This window comes from Kogia breviceps, chromosome 11 (genome assembly GCF_026419965.1).
Source record: "Kogia breviceps isolate mKogBre1 chromosome 11, mKogBre1 haplotype 1, whole genome shotgun sequence".
Classification (NCBI taxonomy): Eukaryota; Metazoa; Chordata; class Mammalia; order Artiodactyla; family Physeteridae; genus Kogia; species Kogia breviceps.
Window position 1 is genome coordinate 40545956 of NC_081320.1, and position 22326 is coordinate 40568281.

Consider the following 22326-nt stretch of genomic DNA (forward strand, 5'->3'; position numbering starts at 1 on the left):
GCACCTGCACGTGACCCCAAAATTTAGTCGGGAAGCTGGGTGTTTCACCTCCAGTGAAAGCAAGTGGGAGTGATAGGAAAGGCTTGGAAAAAGATCGAGCAGGGGAAGAGAGAGATGTCGGCATCTTCTCTCCCTCCTGCATAAGACCCTTCCAGTATGTAATCGCTGACCTGGAGAAATAATGCTCGAGTACAGAGTACGGGGCAGAGTTCCAGGTGTCACTGTGCACCCAACCCCCACGAGCTTTGTGATTCATCGCAAACGGCCGATCCGGGAGGATGAGTAAACTCCGCAAGTACAGTCGTGGTACAGTATTTGTTGAAGTGCTCAAATTGGACTTGGGCCTGGGTGGGTCTGTCCCTTCAGAAGGAAGCATCCGTTGGGTTCTTACTTTAAGGGACTCGAGAAGTCTTGTCAGCTCCCAGCAGTAGAAACTTTGATCTTTTAACGCCCCGATCTTCAGCCATTTGTAATACGTGTTTAATTAATAGTCACAGGACATAAGTGACCATGGTGCTCAATAGTTTGGATAAGATGATTCAACTCCAGAAAAACACGGCTAACATCAGGAATATCTGTGTCTTGGCTCATGTTGACCATGGTAAGAATCCTTTCTAAGTGGCTTATTTTCAGTAACGAAGGGGGTGCGTCTCCACATGTGTCAGTGGAGTGATGCTGTGGGCAGTTCAGAGTAATCCTTGCTAAGCTGCAAGTCTTATTTCCTTTAAAAGTTTGCTGTGGGAGGATCGCAGCTAACTAGTGATTGTTATTCTTCTATGTAGTATATTTTGTTGTCTTTTAAACGAGAAGTTGAGTTTTTAAGTATTTGTCAAGTATTTTGAAATGGCTTTGTAATGTAACACGTCTGTAGCCTTGACATAATGTCCTCAGAACCTGTGTTATGTGATTCTGTTTAACTCGTCTGATGTTCATGGAACATGTGCTAAATTCGAAGTATTTTGCTAGCTATGTCAGAAGGTAGAGATTTATGCACAGGGCACCAGCCCAGCTATATAGAGAGGTGATTTGGGGGTTGAGGCAGCGCAACATGAGACACGGAAAAAGTAGACTCTAAGGGTTGAGAGAGCTGGAGGGTCGGGAAGCTAGTAATGGGTTAAGAAAAGGGCTTTATAACAGTGTTAGAGATGACCCCTGAAGGGTGATTCAAGATGGCAGATGGGGACACACATTTCAAGTGGGAATAATGTCAGCAAGGGGAGAATGAATGTATGTGACCACAGCACGGGACATGAGAGGGGGGCAGGGATGCATGGTGCTTAGCTTCTCACAGGCATTGCTTTCATACCACAGCATTGCCTCCTGCTAAGCCCGCGCTTGGTTTCAGACTCTCTCTTAGTTCATGCAGCCACAGCAAAGTGATAGGATTGGGAGTGTGAAATAAAACCTATATACCCTCCTGAAGGTGAGGGAGTAGGAGAGAAAAGTGAAGAGGTAGGCTGGGCTGTATCTTAAAGAGCCCTTCGTGCCAGCTAGGCACTAGGATATGGGTTAAGTGCTCCAGCTCTGGAGTTAGACAACCTGAGTTCAAAACTCCATTTCCAGTTACTTGGCCTTTTTGAGCTTCAGTCTGCAGCCTCTGTGTAGTGGAATAAAAACCAAACGCACCTTATCGCATTGTGAGGATTAAATGATGATAATGAGAAGCCCTTGGCAGGTACGTGCTTTACCATGAAGATGGATCATTAGCATTATTTATTATTAGGTAATAGGGAGCCATTGGGAGAACAGAATAAAGCAGGCATGTTGTAAACAAAAAGTACATTAGTAAGAATGGTCCGGTGGAAGTGTTTTGGATGGATTGAAAGGCAGAAAAGACGTTAGGTGGCTATTGCCATTGATATAATAGTTCACGTGAAGTAGTTATGGGAACTAAAAGGAGAGGTGATGGATCACTTTGTAAGTGAAGTCAACTGAGAATGAGGTTTGTATACAAATCTGGTGACATCCTACCCCACGAGTTTCTATAATTATGCTGCTCACGTTTTGAGGACATGAAGTTTGACAAAAGTATGTTCTTTTGCTTTGTGAATTAAATCATGCGGCAAGTCAGTGGCATGTGTGTGTATAGCAAATTCCTTTACAATTTACTATTTTAAAGTATGTTAAAATAATACTATCCTAGAAAATCTGTGATTCATTTATTCATTCAACGGATAATTTATTGAACGTTTCTTATATGCCAAGACTTGTTCTGGTCCTAGGGATACAGTTGTGAATAAAGCAAAGTCCCCGCTTTCTTGACACTTGCATTTTGGGGGGATATATGCTCGCCGTACTTAGAATGTTCCACTCCATTGGAAGCAGGAAAGTGACGCTCTAGGGTTATACGCTGATACGTAATATTTACATGGCAAGCACTTAATACAGTACTAAAGGTTCAAATGGGTACTAGAGTATCATAAGAATTTTTTTTATCATTAGAGTAGATTCCTACGTTTATATTTGAACATAGATACTAGGTAGCCTTGGTCACTGCAGTGTAGCTGATGCCCTCCATTGGCTTGCAAACAGTAGGAGATATGGGTAAATTTCATGAATGTCTTTGCCAAATGGGTATTTTCTTCCAACAGTTTAACTGGCAAAAGCCAGCTGAGGCCATACATGGGGAAATATGGCAAAAGATAATGTTCCATTGCCTTGTGGTGATGTTTTACCCAGTATATCATTCAGAGGAAAAAATGATTGCTGTGCTATCCTTTTGTCATGCTGAGCTATCAAGAGTTTAAGTTTATAGGCCTGGACACAGTTATGGATATCTGATGACTGAAGCAATCATTACAATAAACTTGATCAAATTCTTGGTCGGACAGATTTGAGTAACTGTAAAAGTTGTTTGTCAGATGTTTTATATTTTGATTGGTACAGTGGTTTGTCTTATCACCTAAGAGTCTGTGTATTTTGCTCTGTGTAAATTATGCCTCAATTAAAAAAATTTTTTCTGTCCTTAATAAAAAATGTTGCTTGATGGATTTTAAACTGAGGTTGATCCGCAGGGTTGGCAATACAGATTACAGCACTGTGGAGTGCTGGAATCTGTGTCCTTCTAGATGATGTTTTGTTCAAAGTTCTAATTAAAATGCCCATTGTATCTCGATTCACTTAGTATAGGTAAATAGGAAATATTTGCTAAACCAGTTCTATGGTAGATGTTAAATTTGTTGAAACAATCTACCTACCTCACCCTTTAAAAAAATCGATTTAAATTAATATTTAATGTTAATGTTAATTAACATTTAATATTTAATGTTACTTTAACAGGAAAAACTACTCTGGCTGACTGTCTTATATCTAGCAATGGCATCATCTCCAGTCGCCTGGCAGGCAAGGTATGTTATATTTGATATATACTTGCATTTCAGTAAGTATTAGCAAATCTACAATGTGATGTTCTTAAAGATCGAAAAAATATAAAGCATAGTTCATGCATCTAAGAAGCTGCCAATTCATTTAGCAAGATAAAATAGATTGTTGAGAAAAAGTTATTTCTAGATTGCTTTATGTTACTTTATATTAATATTTTATGTGCAAGAAAGAGCTTTTGCAACCAGTCATTTGATAACCTGGCATGACTGTGGAAAATTTCACAGGTGGAAGAGATGCTTCACAGTGGGTAATAATGTGGATAAAATGCATAAAGGCTAATTTGTGGATTGTGCTTCATTTGAGTGGAACGTTTGCCTATACTGAGAGAGAAAAAGGTACAGGTACAAAAAATGTATCAGATTACAAAGACCTTGAAGGCTAACCTAAGTACCAAAGGAAGGCTTCTGAAGCCTGAGGGTCATGATGAAGATCATGTTTTAGGAAATGAAATGATAGAGACCTTTGTTTTTAACTGTGAACTGAAAGAAATTGGAATAATTTATTTGCAGTAGAAAGGTAGAGATGTTCCTCCCTTCAGTGAATTTACAGTATAGTCAGCAGGAGTTATCAGGTGACTGATAATATAGAGAAGAGGAGATAGAGAAGCAAAATTGAAATTAAAAAGTAGACCTAAGATACTGAAGGAAGACTTGGGCATTTGAGGCACGTTGGGTGGGGAACTGGCCCATGATACTGTCTATAGCAGGCTAAAAAAACTGGGTTGAATGAAATAATAAAGTGCTTTTATTTTTCCCAGTTGAGAAGTGAGAAAAAGTACAATAACTCTAAAGTGAGTAGATGAAAGGAAATAATAAACCATAAATTAATGAAGTAGAAAAGATCAATAAAGCCACAATTTGTTCTTCAAAAAGATTAATACAGCTAACAAATATGATACAGTGATGGTGGACACGTCATAATACATTTAAAGAGTGAATCCTAATGTAAGTTATGGACTTTAATTAATAATAGTGTATTGATATTGGTTCATTAATTGTAACATATATCACACTATACACTAATATAAGATGTAACTAATAAGGGGAACTGTGTGTGGGAGGGGATGCTTGGGAACCTCTTTACTTTCCAGTCAATTTTTCTTTTCTTTTTTTTTTTTTTATTTGTTTGTGGTACGTGGGCCTCTCACTGTTGTGGCCTCTCCCGTTACGGAGCACAGGCTCCAGATGCGCAGACTCTGCGACCATGGCTCACGGGCCTAGCCGCTCTGCGGCATATGGGATCTTCCCGGACCAGGGCACAAACCCGTGTCCCCTGCATCGGCAGGCGGACTCTCAACCACTACGCTACCAGGGAAGCCCTCAAGTTTTGTATAAACTTAAAATTGCTCTAAAAAGATAAAGCCTATTAATTTAAAAAAAGTTACTAGCAACGTAGACAGTTTATGATTGTCTTGCCTTACAACTGATATAAAGTTCAACATTGATCAGGAGAAAGGAAAGGTGGAAGAAAGAAGTGGTACTAGGAAAGAAAAATGCTGCAGAAATTAAGAAGGTAATAATGGACAAAACGAACAATTTCATGGCAATAAGACTAAAAAGTTAAGTGTTTAAAACAAAAATCCAAATCAGTCATTTTAATATTACATTTTAATTCATTGGGAAATAAGGATGCATATGTTGCATTTTTACAGTTAAGGTACATGGACAGCAGAGAGGATGAACATGTCCGAGGGATCACGATGAAATCCAGTGCCATTTCACTACGTTATGCAAAAGGTAAATCGATCTGTGTTTTAAAGAACAATGGTTTTTGTATCTTTTGTGTCCTTCTTTCTCTTCCTGAATTAGTTTCAGGCCTCAGGTTTTTTGCTTTGCATTCCACAAATTTCATTCTGACCTTTCCAGATGATCTGTTGTCAGATCAGAGTCAGGCTGTCCAGATTTGAATACAGATGGGGACATCTGACTGGCTTGAGGGCAGAAGAACTGGCAGCTCACAGGTGCCCCCTTCCACCCAGGTGATTGTATAGATTTCTTTAGAGGAAGGTCTGGAGTGTTAGAACCTTGCTGGTTCAGCCTTATTGTCCCATGTCCTCGCTAGGTCCTCCTTCTGTCCTATGGCCTGCCTATTAGATCTAGAGTCTTATTTACTTGACTGTGTATGCATTGCCATGATCACTATAGTTTTAATCCCCAGATCAGGATGCCATTTTGACAGTAACACTTCCAGGAATTTATCTGACAGAAACAGTCATACAGGCACATGAGATATATGTTCATTGACATTCACCCAACAGTTTGTATTAGGGAAAAGAATGCCAACAACCTTAAATAGTTAAGGAAAATAGTTAAAGAAAATAGTGAAATAGTTAAGGAAAATAGTTAAGTAAACTGATACATCCATGCTGTGAAATGCTATGCAGCTGTTCAAGCAACTGTTTGACCTATATGTAATTATATAGAAAACGTAAAGTAGGAGGCAAAAAGCAAGTTGCAGAGTAAATACTTATAAGATATGAATGTGTTTTAGTAATAAGAATATATTATATATATAGATAAAGGTGTCTGGAAGGAAACACCAGAACCTTAACTGTAGTTATTAGGGGCTGCATTATGTGAAACTTAACACTTTTCAAAATATTTATTTTGCACTGTTTGGAAACTTTATACAAAATGTGAATTTTTATAACTAGAAGAAAATAATAAAGCTATATTTCATTTTCCTAATAGACCTGTGATTTATCCTTCATATCTCTGGGACTGACACCAAGGGTTGTACTATATGGGACATGACTCTTCTCTTTGAGGTGAGTCTTACAGTGTTTTTAAACTAAACCAGTTTTGAAGCTTTTAGGTACATGAATTCCCAGTGTTTAGTATTTAAACTGATGCCTTATTTTTTAAATTAATTTTATTATTTTAATATTTATTTTTGGCTGTGCTGGGTCTTCGTTTCTGTGCTAGGGCTTTATCTTGCTGCGGCAAGCAGGGGCCACTCTTCATCACGGTGCACAGGCCTCTCACTATCGCGGCCTCTCTTGTTGCAGAGCACAGGCTTCAGACACACAGGCTCAGTAGTTGTGGCTCATGGGCCTAGTTGCTCCGCGGCATGTGGGATCTTCTGAGACCAGGGCTCGAACCCGTGTCCCCTGCATTGGCAGGCAGATTCTCAACCAGTGTGCCATGAGGGAAGCTCCTGATGCCTTATTTTTTAAAAACTACCTCTCACCTTTTAAACATCCTCATTCTGTGATCCAGTGAATGGGTCAGTGGTCAGTTTATTTCTTTTCTCTCCTTATTTTTATAGATTTTAAGAGCTTTGTAGCCTTCCTTTTTCCACACTCATATTATTAGTCTGTTTTCATTTGAAGATTACTTTAGTGTCAATTTTAGTTGCTCTCTGGACTTTGTCTCCAGTTCCTTCACCACCACCCCTTTTTTTTGCAGTACGCGGGCCTCTCACTGTTGTGGCCTCTCCCATTGCGAAGCACAGGCTCTGGACGCGCTGGCTCAGCAGCCATGGCTCACGAGCCTAGCTGCTCTGCAGCATGTGGGATCTTCCCAGACTGGGGCATGAACCCGTGTCCCCTGCATCGGAAGGCGGACTCGCAACCACTGCGCCACCTGGGAAGCCCTCCCTCACCCCTTTTTAAACCATTTTATTAAGGTTTACTTTATGTATCATCACCTTTAGTCATTCCAGTTCCCTTTTGTCTTTGTGGTACAGTGTTGCAGGAAAATGGCTATAGGTCCCAGGGAATTGAATGGTCTAATCTTTATTTTGTTGAACTGTATGACCTTGGATAACTTGCTTTCAGAGTGTCCTAGATATACTTTCTCGATTGCACAGAGCAGAGGCTTAAGCTAGCTTGGGTTGGGGTGGGATGGCTTATTAACAGAATATGTGTGAAATGATACTGGAAACAAGAGTCATGAAAATCCAAAAGCAGGAGCATTATTGGAATGACATCTCAAAGAAACTGAAGGCAGATGTTGATTCTGGTTCCAGGATGGCTCTAGAGACCATCAGTAAAAGTTAACGGATCTTCCCTCTGGAACTCCACCGTCATCCTTGGGTTGAGTTCTCTGTTTTTATCTGTTTTCACCCTGTAAGTCTTTTCTCTATTTTATAGCTTTTGCCTACCCTTAGTGCCTCCATCTTCATAAACTCCCCTTTCCCTGACCCCTCCTCTCAACTCCTGTTTTTTTCCCGTAGTTCTGTTGCTTACTGCTGCTTTCTCCTACGTTTACGAGCATACATCTCAAGAGCAGGATGTTGCTCAGCTTGTGTTTTGATGCCAGGCTATGGCAGAGGTTGCACCTATGGACTGCCAGCCTGTAGTTGGATGGTCATCTCCTAGTCTGATCAGTGGTGATTGGAGTGGAGCCATAAAGTATTCAACATGTTTCTTTGTGACCATGATGGCCTAGAAGGGGCTGTGGGTTAGGCAGTCACCACACTTGACAGTTAGAGCCTTGCTTTCCACATCTGCAAAATGGGGGTGGAAGTTGGGGATGTTGACTGAGACATGTTCTCAAAACATCCGAGAGATGAGATACATTCTCATCACTATCTCAGCATTGACTCTCTGGAATGGGGCACTTCCTGCTGTGAAGGTGGGACAACCTGAAGGGGATCTCCCTTCTGGAGGAGGGAGACCTGATGGTTGAAGAAACTCTGCAGGTGATTTTTGTGTTTACCACTTCTTCCCTCCTTCCCATGCCCCTTCCAAATGCCCTGTTAGTTGAGGATCTCTGTACTAAATGTTAATAAAGTGCTTTCTGGTTTTGACTCTTAATTTAACCAGCTTTCAAAAATGTTTTCAAATCCTCACTTGGATTGAAAGATAAGGTATTTTTCTAGTTTAAGGTAAACAAATAAGCTTACCAAAACTATGCATATTACAGATAGAGTGTTGAAAACCATCAAGGTGATATTCGTATCTTAGCATTTTCCAGGGCCCCAGTTCTTCCTTGAGAAAATGGAGCCTCTCTCATCTTTACATTTGTGACTAAAATTTGGTATAAATGTTGGGGCCATATTGTTAAATCTTGTTATTTTCCTATTTCTTAGCCACCTCTCTTTGTGCCCTTCTCATAAGGATACTATACATTTATCTGGTCATTTCAAGAGTTAGGAAATAATCCCAATCCCAGTATACATTCTATAAAAAAATCCTAAGAGGATATAATACCTTTGAATCCTTTAGCCTAGGATGCAACTATAGATGAGAGAAATGTATTCAGATGGATTAAATACTTAGAAATTCCTGGACTGTTGTTGTCTGAAGGCCTGTTGTTGTCATTTCTACCCTGTAGCTGTTCTTTATACCTGTGAGCAAATATTGCTATTGCAGAACTTCTGAAATGAAGTTTTCACTCTAAGTTGTCTTTTTAAAAATTTTAAATAAATTTACAAGTTTATATGTATTATAGAAAATTCAGTATGTTGTAGAATATACATTAAAACACAAGACTGAAATAAAAATTACTTCTAGTTTATCACCAGTTCTTTTATACTTTCAGTTCTTACATTTAATCCTACCATAATTGTACACGTGTTATGTGTATACATGCAAACTGTGAGGTAGATGTCTAACTTAAATTCCCCCCCAAAGAGTTAACTACTTATTCCAACACCAGCCTAATTTGATTATTAAGTACTATATTATTAGTTCTTGACATGGTGCTGGTGTCAACAGCTCTGCATGAATGAGGCAGTCTGGGTGGGACTGTTATGAGTTAGAGAGTAGCCTCTGCCCACCCATGAAACACCGCCCACTACCTGGCTGTGGGCTAGTGTAGTCAGCTGCAGCTGACTGATGCCCCGTATTTTTGTTTTGTTTTGTTTTGTTTTTTCAAGAAAACTTGGCATCAAGATTTTTTTGTAAAATCCTCCAATTTTTAAAATACTGGCAACATAGTAAAAATTGGGGGCTTCCCTGGGGGCTTCCCTGGTGGCACAGTGGTTGGGAGTCTGCCTGCCGATGCAGGGGACACGGGTTCGTGCCCCGGTCTGGGAAGATCCCCCGTGCTGCCGAGCGGCTGGGCCCGTGAGCCATGGCTGCTGAGCCTGCACGTCCGGAGTCTGTGTTCTGCAACGGGAGAGGCCATGGCAGTGAGAGGCCCGCGTACCGCAAAAAAAAAAAAAAATTTTGTAAAGCACTATGTAGAACAAATTGCAGTTGGCGTTAACATACAGGCTTTCAGTTTGTACTTCAGGCATATGTGCTAGCTAGCTAACTACCTGGTTCAGTGGGATACTCAGTATTTACCCAGGTGGCAGCCACACTGTAGCTTGGATGTACTCCAAATGTGGAGACCAAGGATATGGCAGGGCTTTCTGCAGAGAGATCCATGTGCAGGTTCACCTCTTTATAAACACCTCCATAGGGGTTGTGGTTGTGGGCAAGTGGAGAGTTTACACCCACGTTAGTTTCAACTCTGTGGCTCTCTGGTCTTAATCTCTTAACACTAGGCCGCGGGGAAACTGATTCATGCCATCCAGATTCACACAAGGCCGACATGTATCAGTCGCTTCCCTTACCTTCCAGATATGTGAACATTAACCCGAGGTTCTGATTTCTGTCGTCTTCCTTTGGGACCCAGGTGGGAGGGAAGGGTTCCATTGTCCCTTGTTTGACTAAAGATCAGATTATTTCCTCTTAACATAATGAATGCTTTACTTTGTGATGCATTCAGTTGATGCCAGATCTAAGAAAATGGGTGCACGATAGTTGGATTCTGAGCCAGATGCCTCATATGCGTGATTTTGTTTGATCCTCACAGCAATCGTGTGAGATGGATGTTATCCTCATTTTACATGTATGCAAGATGGAGTTCACAGGGGTTAAGAAACTCCCCTGAAGACAGAGTAGTTAGCATGTGGTAGTAGTCCTGGGAGCCAAGTAATTACATTTGCAGACTCGTCGTTTGCACCAGGAGTCTTTGGAAATCAGTCAGTCCCCAGTCCCCATTCATTAATGACTTTGGCACCTGGCTCATCGTTTTCCTTTTTACCCAGATCCACCAGGGTAGCTTTTACCGTTTCTGAAAATGACCTCTCCAACGGCATGGCTTCATCAGTAGTGACGTGTAGATCTCCACTTCACCCTCCCTCTGGCATGGCTACTTTCTGGATTTTAGCATCATCCAGAACTGTTCATCTTTGACATTTCAAATTCAAACACTCCCTTCTCCACAATCTTTACTCTTCCCAGCTCTCTTGCCTGCGTAGCAAGGTACCCATTCTTTGATTTCAGAAAGCCCTTCAGTCTCGAGCTGCATCACTGTCCTTCATTTACTTCCTGCCTCATACAACCCAGATTTGTCTTTTTGCTGACAGTCTTGCCAAGGTCCTCAGTTTGCTTTCTTCACCTTCTGTCCTCCCAGTAAAACTCTACCCCGATAGAGCTAACTCTCTCCACTTTTTTCTCCTCATACTTGTGCTGGGTTATCGGCTGGTCCTCGGGCTGCTGGCAGAATTCCAGTATGTTGTCTGTCGGGCCTTGCTCATTCTCTCCAACAGCTCTCTTAAACCTTCTAGTCTCTTCAGTCCACCTCTCAGTCCCTCTCCTACAATCTCAGCAGACATTTTTACGTTCTGTTTCACAGAAAATGGGAGCATTCTCTCAACCTTTTGCCACTGCCCCTCAAACTGTAACATTATTAGCATCCTTGCTTGCCTCCTGTCACTGAGACTTGTGCTCTGGACTTATCTCCTTTGTCCTGGTGCCTGTCAGCTCTTAAGCATGCTAAAGTCTCTCATCTTAAGTGTGTGTGCACGCATGTATCTCTCTCTGTGTCACTCTAACTCTTAGTCAAAGGTGTGCTGCTGTTACTGTTTCAGTTGTTCTAACAATAGGCCCCATGCTTTATGGTAATGGCACATCTTAGCAATGTGAAATTGAGTGAAAGATAGCTGGTCCTTGATCTCTGACTTTCTCTCCAGGGTGATGTGAACATAGAGAAGTTCTGAGTAGGTTGCAGAGGTTTAGAACCCTTATATGGGTTCCAGGAAGTGAACATCAATCTTTTTTCACTCCAGGGTTTCTTATTCTGGTTCTTAGCCAAATGAACAAACAAGTGTTGTTTCCTCTGCTGCAAAGTGTAGAGGCATCTGTGACCTTCATAGGAAGTGACTAAGGTGGTAGATAGACCCGGGTGTGTTTCTGTCTTGCAACTGCTTTTGTGACCTTGGGTAAATGTCTTCCCTTGTGGGGGCTTTAGCATGTTTAGGAAATGAAGGGTTGGGCTGCAAAAATGCTGAATGACTTCAAGAATCTCATAACTTTTGTTTTATGTGATGGGAGCAGATAGAACCCTGAACCTTGCTAGCACTGCTCACTTTTCTCTGGTTTATTTGGTTGGGACCCTGGTGCTTATCCTAAAGGGTAGCTGTGAGACTGATGCTGTGAGACCTGACAGTAAAAGACTCGATTAAGGAGGCACACGGGGCCATTGTTCCAGGGCACAGGTTCTTTGACTTTGTTTAGAGATGTCCACAGTGCTCTCTGGTTGGAGTCTTCCCTGGTGGGTGCATCAGAGCCAGAATTCCTTACAAAGCAATTTGCGTGAAAAGAGGAAGCAGGAGAAGGAGTGGTATTGAAGAAGGCAGTCTTGCTGATTGGTGGCAGAATTTCCCACCGAGCCCACTGCATTTTGGAATCCTTAACCTAGTGTTCAGAAATTCACTACCAGTGGAATCTTGGCATGTGAGATTAAATATATGCCATCTTGAGGATCGGGGTTAAAGGTATGACTTTGAAGGTAGATGGGTTTGAACTTTCACTCTTCCATTTTGAATTCTTTGATCTTAGGCAATTTACCTTAGAGTTGGATTCTAGCTGGATGTTCTTCAGAAAGATATTTTACTTTTCCGTGCCCTAGCTTCCTGCTCTGTAAAATTGGCCTAATGGTAGTAACTACTGCAAGCGTTGTTGTAAGAAAACATTAGATAATGTCTATAAAATGTTTAGAACAGTGCCAGATAGTGCCCAGATAGGCACTCCACAAATGTGAGCTGTGGCTTTGGTTACTACAGTGTTGTTGTTTTATCATTATCAGTGTCACACAGGGCACTAATCAGGTCATCAAGTTGTTAACATCACACTGGGGAAATTCCTTTAAATGGCCCATAAGTTATAACATTCAGCCCTGTAGTAGTTCTGGAGCACACAAAAGTTGAAAAACACTGAGTTAAGAGGAGGAGCAAAAGTAAAGTATAGGTATACTCAGGTGTTTGATCATTTAAGTAATGATTATGCCATTAAAAGAGAATTGTATCAGATTTATCAATGAATGGGGAATGAGTATAGAATTCTAATGAACTACCGATTTTCTGGCTGGTTTACTTAATTATCTTGTATTGATAATATGATGTCTCTGTAACCTAGGGTGGCCAGGAGTTCTGGTTTGCCTGGGACTGACTTAAGGCTTAGTGGGACGAGGGACTGACGTTGGCGTTTGACGGGATGTGAGACTTTCAGTGCTAAAACAGGACACATAGGCATGAGTCATGCCCTCAGCTTACAACTTTGTTGTGAGGATTAAAGAATACAGTATATCAAATGTGAGAGCACGTAGCACACTTGCTTGGCACTTAGTAGCTGCTCTTTAAATTTGTGACTTAGAATTGACTGTAAGTCTTGCTGTGCATATTCACACACTGCTCTTTGAGAAGTTGTAGGGAAGTAGTTGGCTACCTGCTTTGTGTCTTTTCCATTAGTTTCTTGTAGTCCCAATTTCCTAATCTGCACAGTGAGTAGAGGAATGTTTATGTTGTATGGATATTTTAAGGGCTCAATAATGTGTGATGAGCACAAGTGTTTAGCACAGTGCCTGGCTCACAGTAGCTCTTGATAAGTGGTTACTAGATTATTAGAAAAATACAATCCTTTAAACTTTTATACCGATGCTGTTTGTTTTTGGTTTTTTTTTTTTTTTTTTTTTTTGCGGTACGCGGGCCTCTCACTGTTGTGGCCTCTCCCACTGCAGAGCACAGGCTCCGGACATGCAGGCTCAGCAGCCATGGTTCATGGGCCCAGCCGCTCCGCAGCATGTGGGATCTTCCTGGACCGGGGCACGAACCCGTGTCCCCTGCATCGGCAGGCGGACTCTCAACCGCTGAGCCACCAGGGAAGCCCACTGATGCTGTTTGGAATCGATAGTTCCATCGTTGGGAATTCCTAAATTGGAATGGTAGCTGTTGATTGAGCTTTTGTCTTCTTTAGCTTTATTCAGTCATTTCTTAGAAGCTCTCTTACTCAGGGTTGCCTGAGGAAGAGTACTGTATACTTGCACAACTGAAAATGTGTGTCTTCCAATTTCATTTCAGGTGAGGAGGAGTACCTGATTAATCTGATAGACTCTCCAGGACATGTGGATTTCTCCTCAGAAGTATCGACGGCTGTTTGCATTTGTGATGGGTGCATTATTGTGGATGCTGTGGAAGGGGTCTGTCCGCAGGTAGTGGATTGTAACATGGAAATATTTAACTGCTTAAAGAAGGTGTGGGGAGAGAGGAGGAACTGACTGCCGATGACTCTGCCACTTGGGACATTTCACTGACCATCAGAAAGCTGGTTTTACATTTCACATTCGGTAGTGTTCTGGTCTGTGATGGAGTTAAATCCCCCAAGATTTGAAGGGGTAGTAGAGAGAATGACTTTAAGGTACCTTGATGTGTCTGTCATGTCCTCTTGGAGAAGAACTCAGCAAAAATGGGAGAGGTGTTTAGGAGGATCTGGAGGTTTCACTCTGGTGGAAAAGTTTCTGAACTGTGAGAGGTAATTGATAGCAAGATACTGAGTGTCTTCTGTTGGTCTGTCAGTCTACCCCCCCTCCCACCTACACACGCTGTCTCTCTGCCTTCCTCCTCCCCTCTCTTACTCTTCCAGATCCTTAACCTAGACTTTCTTATCTTTCCCACCAAAGTTCAAAAAGTTCACCCCTAAGGCCAGAGTGAGCATGTAACTCGGGTCGACGTGAAACTCAAGAGTGGCTTTCTAAATTCAGTTTTTAAAATAATTTTTCTTTGAAACCTTACGTGTTATCTTTAAAAATGTTGTCACCTTTGTGTCCTACTTCTTAAATGCCCCGATTTGTTTTAATGTTTTTTAAAAAGAATAAGAAAAGGTTTAAATTTCAGGCATACCTCTGAGATATTGCAGTTTTGGTTCTGAGCCACTGCAGTAAAATGAATATCACAGTAAAGCGAGTCACATGAACTTTTTTTAGTTTCCCAATGCATATAAGAGTTATGTTTACAGTATATTGAAGTCTCTTACGTATGCAATAGCATTATGTCTAAAAAACAAATGTATGTACCTTAATTTAAAAAATACTGTATTGCTAAAAAATGCTAACGATTGTTGAGCCTTCTTTGAGTTGCAATGGTAACATCAAAGTTCAGTGATCACAGATTACCACAACAAATAGATGAATAATGAAAATTGTAAAATATTGTGAGAATTCCCAAAACGGGACATAATGACATGAAGTGAGCAAATGCTGTTGGAAAAATGGTCCTAATAAACTTGCTTGATGCAGGGTTGACACAAACCTTCAGTTTGTAAAAAATGCGACATCTGTGAAGCACAGTAAAACAAAAGCACAATGAAATGAGGTTTTCTTGTAGAAATGGAGAAAATTTGATAATTCCAAGAAGATATGCTGTAATTATTCTGTAACTTCCCGTCTGATTGCCTGTAAGGGCACAGGTCCCCCAACTGGAGAAGCACAGCCTTAGTCTTTGTAGTGTCTTAGGTGCCCTGAGAAGACGAGTAAAATGAACAGACCTGACTTTAGAATAGCAGAATAGTGGTTAATGCTGAGAGGTTGTTTATGATCAGGAAGGCATACATAGGGGACTTCTGGGGGAATGTTCTGTTTCTCAACCTGTGTGTTTGCAACATGAGTGTTTGTTTTCTGATTATTTACTGAATAAAATTCAGTAAACTATGTGTGTGTGTGTGTGTGTGTGTGTGTGTGTGTGTGTGTGTGTGTGTGTGTGTAAAATTCCACAAAACTCTTCACTGTCTCCACGAAACTCTTCACTGTGTTTTTTTAAAAAATAAATTTATTTATTTTTGGCTGTGCTGGGTCTTGGCAGCTGCGTGTGGGCTTTTCTCCAGTTGCAGCATTGTGGTGCGCAGGCTTCTCACTGCCGTGGCCTCTCCTGTTGCGGAGCACGGGCTCTAGGCATGCGGGCTTCCGCAGTAGTGGCTCGCGGGCTCCAGAGCGCAGGCTCATTAGCTGTGGTGCACGGGCTTAGTTGCTCCGCAGCATGTGGGATCCTTCCGGACCAGGGCTCGAACCCATGTCCCTGCGTTGGCAGGCAGGTTCCTAACCACTGCGCCACACAGGAAGCCCTCTTCACTGTCTTTTACATAATTTTATTTATCCTTCATAAATAAGTTGTCAGTTCCATAAAGGCAAGGACGATTTCTTGTCTGTAGTTCTATGCTTCTGTGTTATATACTTTGTTAATGTCTGTTGAACACCTGTGTCTGACTGGCATGGTCTGAGTTGTGATAAAGGAGTATGGAAATGAGCTGCGTATTAATCAGGATTTTCTCATGTGCTTTACTTATTTCAAATCACGAGCTTTACATTTTTCTTTCTTTTTTAATCAGACACAGGCAGTTCTGCGACAAGCCTGGCTTGAAAACATCGGTCCAGTTTTAGTGATTAATATGATTGATCTATTGAGAGTGGAACTGAAATTCACCCCACAGAGGCCTATTCTCACCTTAAGAATATTTTAGAACAGGTATTTTATCCTTTACTTCGGTATTTGAAAAATTGTGGCTCAAAGAAGAGTTGTAAGGAAGTTGCTGAGTTGAGTATGAGGCATTGCTACAGAAAATTCACTTACTTCGATTCACATGTGTCACAGTCATCATACCAGAAGAGAGGCAGTAGAACAAGTGTCATCTTAGGAGTCCCCTCCATCTCCTGGCAGCATCCTTGAATATAAAGCTTGGACAATAGGTTTCAATGTTCTCTTGTTTAAAATCCTGTAGTTTGGTTTCACAGTGAAGCAATATTAGGAGATTCTTTGGCTTTTTTTATTACCTGTCTTTAGATGAAATTTTACCAAAGCATTCATTTGTTTATTCAGCAAACATTAACATACCTATATGTTGAATGAATGAGTTCTTGGATGTTCACTCTGTGCTAAGGGCTATGACTATAAAGACAGGTCAGAGTCCCTCTTTTCAAAGATCTCACAGTGTGGTAGGGGAGACAAACACTTAAAAGAGATATTTGGAGATCAATGAGATAAACCCTGGATGTGATTTGAGAGCATAAATGAGGGATGCTTCACCCAGACTGGGTCAGGAGGAAAGGGAGAGTTAGGAAAAGTCTCACAAAAGAGGCCTTGAGATGGAAGGGAGGTAGTGTTTGCCAGGTAGAGAATTATGGTAAAGTCCTTCAAGAGAGAAGGAATGAGATACACAAAGTTATAAAGGAAAAAAAGCATAGTACAATGTTTCATTCAAAGAACTGCAAATTATTTGCTATAGTTGAAGAATGAGATCCTGTTAAGTAGTGGTAAGAGGCGGGAGTAGAAAGGAGTATAGAGTTTAGATGATGGTGCACCTTGTATGCCATGCATGGAGGTTTGAAATGTCTTCTTCAAGACGGTGGAGTACCGTTGATGAGACTGACTTGAGAATATTTATTTGCTAAAGAAAGGAAATGATAAAGGTAGAGCAGTGAAAAAGAATGGATCAGTGGATCTAGTTCCCTGAAGAGATAGTCAGGGATGAGTACAGATGAAATACTCCCGCCCTGCAGCACAAGGAGAAGGGCCAGCGGTATTTGTAGATATAGATGGAACTACAGGTTGAATTATGGGGAGCTTGCAGGATTTCTGAATAATAGGTTCCATTTTCTCTCGGAGGTAGGAAATAAGATTACGTACTTGAGAGTGAAAATAGTTGAGGGTTAGAGGTCAGGAAGAGGGCCTGAAGAGAGGGGCGAACAGTTCAAACATCTGCTGTGAGAACTGGTGAGGGAGTTGACTAAGGTTAAAAAGGAAGATTGTGGGGGTAGGAACCATGAGTTCTAGTGACACCTGGCCCTGGTACTGGAAACCAAGTTGAAGGTACGACAGATTAGTGTCTGCTTTCAACTCATGAGCACAAAAATTACCTTTCAAAAGTATTCCAACTTAGCTCTGCTGGGTGCGGAAAGAATGGGTTGATAGCATATAAGTTAATGATTGTTATAAACGTCATCGCCATCCATGTGTGCTTAATATGAGCTCGAACTGTGACTTACGATTCTAGGCTTAGCAAGGGTTAGACACTGTCTCCTGTCGTGGGCGTGCAAAGCATCTGAATGACATTCTGCCATTTTACCATCTCTCCTAGATTAATGCACTCACAGGAACTCTTTTTTACTTCTAAAGTGCTAGAAGAAAGAGCAGAGAGAGACTGAATCCCAAGTGAATCCAAATTCTGAGCAAGGAGAGCAAGTGTATGACTGGAGCACTGGCTTGGAGGACATGGATGATTCTCACATTTAATTCTCTTCAGACCAGGGAAATGTGGTATTTACAAGTGCAATAGATGGGTGGGGCTTTGGGTAAGTGTTTCAATGTAATTAAATCTCTTTGTGGATTTTATATCCAATTTTTAAATTAAACTTTTTATTTTGAGATATTGTAGATTCACATTCAGTCGTAAGAAAGAATACAGAGAGTTCTCTTGTTCCTTTACCTAGTGTCCCTCCAAAGGTAACATCTTGCAGAACTGTAGTGTAATATCACAGCCAGGATATTAACATTGATGTAATCCATCACCTTGAAGAGACTTCCTGTTCCACTAATATAGCCACACCCACTTCCCTCCCACTTCCAACCCCTCCTTAACGACTGACTCTTCTCTATTTCTATAATTTGTCATTTCAAGAATGTTACACAAATGTAATTGAATAATATATAACCTTTTCTGGATTGGATTTTCAGCATAATTCTCTAGAGACTTATCTAAGTTGTTGTATGCATCACTGGTTGGTTCCTTTTTATTGCTTACTACTATTCCATGTATGGTTGAACCACAGTTTGTTTGACTCTTTACCCACTGAAGGACATCTGGGTTTTTTTCTAGTTTGGGGCTACTATGAGTAAAGCTTCTATAAGCATTCCTGTGTAGGTTTTCATGTGAACATAAGTTTTCTTTTCTCTGGGATGAAAGCCTAGAAGTGCATCAGCTGAGTCCTAGGGTAGTTGTATGTTTACTTTTTAAAGAAACTGTCAAACTGGTGTACCATTTTATATTCCCACTAGCAAAATATGGTGATCCAGTTTCTCCATATCTTCACCCTCATTTAGTATTGTCACTAATTTTTTTTCTTTTTTCTTTTTTTAGCCATTCTGATAGGTGTGTACTGGTATGTTATTATGGTTTTAATTCGCATTTTCCTAACAGCTTGTGATGTTGAACATCTTTTCATGAGCTGACTTGTCATCTGTATATCCTCATGGGTGAAATGTCTTTTCATGTCCATTGCCCATTTTGGTTTTGTTCATGTATTATTGACATATTATATTGGTTTCAAGTGTACTACATAATGATTAACTATGTAAACTAAGTAAACTGAGTAAAATTATTCCTAGGCGTCCAGCCAGCTGTTCCCTTCCCCCTCAGCCTTCTGGGGTTCAACGTTTTACTTCCATATTGAACGTTTTAAAAAACAATTCAGTCCTGAGGAAGCCCACGGAGCTCATATCCCAAATCTGCATCATTATTGGTGGTAATGCAGACACTGGTCTTCTAGTTGCAAAACAATTACTAACTTGATAAATATTAATAGAGGGAAGATTTGCTAAGAACTGTGGAATCAATTCTTTCATTTGCCTTCTTTCACAAATATTTTTTTCCACACATATCAGTACTTGGTCACAAGAACCTAATCTAGGTATTTCCAGCTTGCAAAACTCTTTAGGAGGCCAAGGGAGTGAGGTAGAGTTAAGAAAATCAGAAATGTTTATGAGAATAAGGTGTAACTTTGTGGGTGTATTCATACAATGGAATATTATTCAGCAATAAAAAAAAAATGAGGGCTTCCCTGGTGGCACAGTGGTTGAGAATCCGCCTGCCAATGCAGGGGACACAGGTTTGAGCCCTGGTCTGGGAAGATCCCACATGCAACTAAGCCCATGCGCCATAACTACCGAGCCTGTCCTCCAGAGCTCGTGAGCCACAACTACAGAACCCGCATGCCACAACTACTGAGAGCCATGTGCCCAGAGCCCTTGCTCCACAACAAGAGAAGCCACTGCAGAGAGAAGCCCGTGCGCCGCAACAAAACCCAACGCAGCCAAAACTAAATAAATAAATAAATAAAATTTATTTTTAAAAAAGAATGAATGACTGATATACACAATATGGGTGAATCTCAGAAATATTAGGTTAACCAAAAGAAGCCAAACACACAAGATTACGTATCGTATGAAGACCAAGAACAGATAGTACTGATGTGTATTAATGGAAATGAAGAAGTAGTTGCCTGGGAGGAGAGGGAAATTGGTTAAAAAAGAGGCAAGAGGAAACTTTGTGGGGGATGAAATGTTATATACCTTGCTTGGGATCACGGTTACATAAGTGCATACAATTGTGAAAACTCATAAAACCGCATGCCTGATAGCTGAGCATTTTATTGTACGTGAATTATACCTCAGTAAAAAAACATTTTTTTAAAGAAATGCACGTATGTCCTGCCTTGAATCGTCAAGGTGTCTTTGTGAAATGTGACAGAGTAGAAAGAGTTAGATTTGGAGACAGACACACTAGGCCCCAATCCAGCTGAAGTACCTTGGGAAAGTCACTTAGCTTTTTTAAGTGTCCACCTCTGCAAGTAAAACTAATCTAATTTACAAGATGGCCATAAGGATTAAATGGAAAATAATAAACTTAGTTCTTTTTTTTTTCCGGTATACGGGCCTCTCACTGTTGTGGCCTCTCCTGTTGCGGAGAGCAGGCTCCGGACGCGCAGGCTCAGTGGCCATGGCTCACGGGCCCAGCCGCTCCGCGGCACGTGGGATCTTCCCAGACCTGGGCACGAACCCGTGTCCCCTGCATCGGCAGGCGGATTCTCAACCACTGCGCCACCAGGGAAGCCCAAACATAGCTATTTTTAAAATTTGTTTTAAATAAACTGTAATCCTAGGGGGCAACTACAAATATATTCCCTTCTCCTTTGCAAATGATACCGTTTGCAACTTTGGACAAAAATTCCTAAATCAAAAGGAAAACCGGGAAAACGATTAAGTTAAATCAGTCCCTCTGTGAGGGAGCCTGTGGACACAGCTGGTAACTGTCAATTACTTGGGATTATTACAAAAAAATCTGGCACTTTCTATGCTCATATACAAATGTGTCATCATCGTGTCCTACCTTATCTTTTTACCATGTGTCAAAAGTGAAGGGAAAGGCTGCTTAGAATGGGGATTAAAGAAAAAAACGCTATAATTATTGGAGGGGGTCAGCTTCAACGTTTCTAAAGGAAACTCCCATTTTCACCTTTCTAGATGTCTCCAGGACAAATGATGTATGCAGTTTCAAGACTAATCTGAAGTTTAGATTCAGAATTCATGGAAAAGTAAGAATGGAATTGAAATGCAACTTTAACATTTCTGCTTAATTCCTGCTCCCTGCTAAACATCTTTCATTTCTCGGCCTGATCCACTTTGGAGAAATAGAACCCATTAGGGCATCCCCTGAGAGACCCTCCACTCTTGTCCTGTTGGCTCTGCTTGGAGAGTCCTGAGGAGCCAGCGCACTGCAAAGGATACCTCCAGCTTCTCTCTGAGATTTTTCTGGCAGATCCAGCTGGTCCGCAGTAGCCCCTCTCCCAGGCTGTGGTCCAAGGGCCCCATTCTGGCTGCCATTCCCACCAGTTATTACAATAAGCTAGTTGAAGGAAAAGGAGATTTAAAGGACTCCCTTGCACTGTATGGTGGCTTATTCTCAGTGTGCTACTCAGAGCACCAGACAGGCAGCTAACCAGAAAACAGCTGGCAGTGGTCTTTGGCCAGGTTGTCTCCAGCCCCTCATCATTTCTCATCCAGGGGGCTGTCGTGACATTCATTCCTTTCCGTAGAGAGTTTCTGGGAGCTTAGTAGCTGGACACATTGTTCTGCCACTTGCGGCCACTTGGGAGCCCGAGTTCAGAGACCCCAGTGCGTAATGGCCAATGGGCAGGAAGTGAGTGAGGCCTTCTGTGAGCACCTCCAGAAGCCAATGGCTGGGTCCAGCCCTGTAACATCCGGGACTGTCCCTTGAGGTGTGTGTAGAGTCACTCTTCTTATCTCATCAGTACCAGGTTTTGGCTTGTTTTAAAATGCATAGTCATTTGGATTTAATAACTCAACCAGGAAGATTTGTTTAGCATGTACCGTACAAGGCACTCTGCTAAGTGCTTTATGTGGATCACTTCACAGTCACCTATGAGGTTGATGTCGTTCATTTTCTATCTTACAGTTGGAACAACTCCCCTAGGCCTCAGTGTTACAAGGGCCAGAATTCAAATTGAGATAGTCTGATTTCACAGCTTGTGTTCTTAATCGCTACCCAAATCTGTTTCTTGTACTCACAGTGTACCTTAAGAGCACAGTGAAGCTCATTTCATGGGTTTACCCCGCAGATAAGGCAGTAGACCAGATCATGAGAGGCACAAGTTAAAAGCACAGTTCCTTAGACTCTACCCCCAGGGGTAAAAGCATTACTAACCTTTCTGTGTCACAGACAACACAAATCAATGGTTTTAAAAATGTCCAAAGTCAAACTCATGATCTCCACCAAATCTGATCCGTCCCCAGTGTTCCAGATCACATTGACAGCATCCTAAACTCCCCCCTTCCTCTCACTTCCATCCTTTCTTGTCAATTTCCCACTGTTACCAATGGAGTCCAAGCCATCATCATTCCTCACTAGGACCACTCCAGGAGCCTCCTGAGTTTTGTCTCTAG

At 41.4% G+C, this 22326-nt stretch overlaps 1 protein-coding gene and 1 long non-coding RNA gene across 6 annotated transcripts in view; one reads left to right on the forward strand and one right to left on the reverse strand.

The window, feature by feature from the left end:
• Nucleotides 1-22326, reverse strand: part of LOC131765356 (stabilizer of axonemal microtubules 2-like) — a 115800-nt gene that overhangs the window by 54141 nt on the left and 39333 nt on the right. The window lies entirely within an intron of this gene.
• On the forward strand, nt 12-14003 carry LOC131765362 (uncharacterized). The gene is made up of 4 exons (XR_010835490.1): nt 12-306; nt 492-601; nt 3280-3347; nt 13681-14003. It is a non-coding gene; the product is annotated as an uncharacterized lncRNA (long non-coding RNA).